Source organism: Myotis davidii, unplaced genomic scaffold (genome assembly GCF_000327345.1).
Source record: "Myotis davidii unplaced genomic scaffold, ASM32734v1 scaffold204, whole genome shotgun sequence".
Lineage (NCBI taxonomy): Eukaryota > Metazoa > Chordata > Mammalia > Chiroptera > Vespertilionidae > Myotis > Myotis davidii.
In genome coordinates, this window is record NW_006299715.1 from 57,987 (window position 1) to 61,887 (window position 3,901).

At 50.8% G+C, this 3,901-nt stretch overlaps 1 protein-coding gene across 1 annotated transcript in view; it reads right to left on the reverse strand.

Annotated features, from left to right (window-relative positions):
* The window catches only part of CLNK (cytokine dependent hematopoietic cell linker), a 108,095-nt gene that overhangs the window by 995 nt on the left and 103,199 nt on the right, over positions 1–3,901 (reverse strand). The gene's annotated exons all lie outside the window — the stretch shown is intronic.

Consider the following 3,901-nt stretch of genomic DNA (forward strand, 5'->3'; position numbering starts at 1 on the left):
AGTTCCACAGCAGTTAGCCCACGGGAATGCCTGGTGCCTCCTGCCTTCCCCCTACCTGAGACAAACCCAAATGCAGATCATCAAGACTTGACCTTCGATTAGTAAATTGGTGGGAAAGGCCTGCAGAAAACTCTCCCTCCTGTGAACCCCTCCTGTTCTAACTTAGTGTGATCAGAATGTCTATGATGACCATGGGCTGCTGATAGTTCTTCATCAACTTAGCTTCCTACCCTGGGCTTCTTGTGAAATGAACAGCAGATCATTTCACTTTTATGTTTCTAGAGATGAGCAGATAAAGTCCTGTGCAGATTTGAGAGAAATTAAGATTATGTCAAGTTTTGGGGAATCAGAAAATGCTTTGTCGAAGATACAGACCGGAAGTGGGCTATTCATTCTGGGTGATTCCAGATACGTGGACAGGGAGGGTTAAAGACGGTAAAAGCAGAGGAAGGAGCAAGACAGGGCTTCCGAGAATGTGGGCATCGGGTCTGATTGGCTGAGTTTGGAGGAGTCCTTGGAAGGTAATGCTGGGAGGTAATGAGGAAGAGCTCACACCACCTGCCTTCTAAACTGGAACACAACATTGAGCCTCCTGGGCTATTTTGTCAGGTGAGCAATGGCCTTGCAGACCTAAAGACACTCCAGCTCAGGTCACACAGATGCAAGGCGAGGACCAGGAATGGAATCTGGTTTTGCTGGACACCTGTCAGTGCTTTCCTGATGCAACGTTGCCTGTGGCTGTAACCCTGATGTCTCAACAGACCAGGGCAGAGATGACACAGCCTGAAGGAAGGGCGTCATGGTGGGGACAATCTGATTCTGCTTTGGTTTCACCTACTCCTCCCTCTGCGCCCCCATCCTGGCACAGAAATGTCCGCAGGCCTTAGGGATAGCCAGCAGGGAGTGAGATGATCAAGGTCCCTGTCTTCACGGAGGTGACATCCTGGTGGGGGCAAAATAAATTCCCACACACATAGATCATTTCAGGTAATGTGCTGTGGGAACAATCAACTTTGGACTGGAATCTTACCAGGCCACCCAGGGGCCTTCTCTTGGGGGCTGCATTTGGCTGTGGGGAGGAAACTTGTTTTTCCTGGGAGTGGGGGTGGGGAGGGCACCAGGTTGGAATGCAAGGTACCAGCAACTGCCCTGGCTGTCTCCTCCTCCTGCCCCTTGTCAAGGTGTGGGGGAGGGGAATGGGTAGGAGGGACTTGAGGAAAGAGATGTGTGATATGTCTCCTGACTGGTTCCAGTTTCCAGAGCCACGCTATTCTGGTTCTTCCTGGTGACTGAGTCCACATACCTGCCCCCTTGCCCCTAAGCCCCTTTAAGTTGGGTTTTGTCTTTCTGAAGTTCTGACTAAATCTGTACATGACTTGCGCGTCTGGGCCTGTTACTGGATCTATTAGCAGAGTTTTCAATGAGATAAGCTGTCTGTCCACCCTTGGCAGGTACTGGCTAACTATTACTTAGTTCCTGCCTGGGGCTAAGGTGAGGTGGTTCCCTGGCTGTCCAGTTGGGTAACACTCGGTCAGTGAAAGCCATCCTAAGTGAAGGGCCGTGGCGCCTGGATGCCTGCATTCCATGCAAGGCTCTCCCACCCACCAGCTGTGTGTCTCTGGGCAAGTTTCTCACAGGCTCTGCCTCAGTTTCTCTATGAACAGTGGCGGTGATGTTTGGACCTGCCTCTGAGGGCCATGGTGAGGACTAGCTGACTTACTACCTATACAGCCTTTAGAAGAGACCTCGGTGTACAGTGAGGGCGCAGCACACACCAGTCGTCACTGGGAGCTCCTCCCTCCAAGGTTGTCAAGAACATGAGGAAGGAGCAATGAAATCCCCGAGACGTGTGCAGACTATGCCTGTGAGCCTTAAGGAAGAACGGAAGTTTTCCCGTTTCATTTTCAGACAGAGTTTCCTCTTTCCTCATACTTGACAAAACAAAAAGTGATTTATGAGAACAACTTTTCACGTAGAACTCTTGCACAAAATTGGTTCACCCACATGGCATGGCGGAAATGCTCTTTCCTGGTAGGAATCTTCAGAGGGAAGGTGCTTGCTTCATATTCTCATTCCTGTTTGTTTAGGAGGGCCCCGGAATAATGGATTCAACATTAATTGTTTTAATAATCCACACGGATCGACATGTTATATGAAACAAGTAGTAGGAAGCGGGCAAGGCAGGGGCCATTAATCAGACTGTCGATTCTCCTTATTGACATCTAGTGATAAGCCTGCAACTGATATATTTCCTTAAAGAGACTTTTAAAAAATTATACTTAAGCTCTTGTTTTGATATGAAATGATGTTTTTTCAGGAGGACAGCAAATGCCATCCTAAGATTTTAACATTCGTTTAATCCTTTTGTGTTTGCCCCATGTGTTCACTATAGGCTATATTTCACTGCTGGAGGGTACGCCGGTCTGTCTGGGCACACACATGGGAGTGAAAGCAGAAGAGAGGAAAAGAGAAGCAGAGAGAGAGGGAGGCGAGAAGCAGACAGGGGAAGTGAGAAATAAAGCCATGGGTTACTTGTTTTCTAGTCTTCAATGTTGAATTTATCAAGTGAACATCTAGCATAATTTTCAGCCACAGATCATACACCTTTGCAGGACAAGGTGAGGCCTGAGGACTGAACTGGCTCAGTAACTGAGCAAATGGATATAGCGGGCTGACTGGTGGGCCCCAAAATGTGCCATGTCCTAACCCCTGAAATCTTATATATCAAATCTTATATATATATGTCGCTTCACATGGCAAAAGTCGGGACTAAGTTGAGGATCTTGGGGGGAGGAGTGTATCTCTCCTAGTCCCCCCTAAAAGTAATCACACGTACCCTTGCAAGACAGAAGGAAGGGAGAACCATTCTGAGGAGGAGGAGGAGGAGGAAGAGGAGGAGGAGGAGGAGGAAGAGGAGGAGGAGAAGTGTGACAGTGAGGCAGGGGTTAAAGTGACGGGCCACAGCCCAGGAAGCCTGACAGGCTCTGGCGGCCAGGGGAGGCAGGAGGGACCCTCCTGAGCCTCCAGAAGGGGCGGCCCTTGCCTACACTGGGACCTCTGTTTTCCGGCCTCCAGGACTGTGAGAGAATACGCGTCTGTTGTTTTAAGCCACCGAGTTTGTGGTCCTTTGTCAGAGCAGCCACAGGAAGGGAGGCACTGGGTGGTCCCTGAATCTGAAGCCAATTTCTAGCCACATGGCCAGCAGGATGACCCAATGCCTTCTGTGGGCAAAATGGACCTTCCCAGACTTATTCCTTGCAGGCATATGTGAGTTGCTTGTCTTCTGTGCTTGTGCGAGGTGTTGCTGTGCTGTCCCTTCCCTGGGGACCACATCCGGGCAGTGGCAACTCTCAGGGCTCCGTTCCTGGCCTGTGCCCGGGGCACAGATCTAACGAAAGGGCCCCCAGGGCCCAGTTACGATGGAATCTGATACCCCGTCCGCACCTGCCTCCGTGTGTCCAGCACTCTATTTACATCTTCTCATCTTTCACTCACAATCGCCCCTGGAGACAGTGCTGCTGCCTTGTATGTGTGGTGACATCTAAAGTGCGCAAGCCAGCCACGAAGCCACACAAAACCAAAGCAGTCTCTGAAACCCGTGTCTCACTCCAGGGTCCCTGCGGTCAGATGAAGACGCTGTTTCTTCGCTGAGCTCCATGGGACTGGCTGGTAGCTGGCTCCCGTTTAGCAGAGCCCCCTCCCCCTGAGCCCTTAGGCGTGGCTCAGTGGTTGAGGTTTGACCTATGAACCAGGAGGTCACGGTTCGATTCCTGGTCTGGGCACATGCTGGGGGTGCGGGCTCGATCCCCAGTATGGGGCGTGCAGGAGGCAGCTGATCCATGATTCTCTCTCATCACTGATGTTTCTATCTCTCTCTCCCTCTCCCTTCCTCTCTGAAATC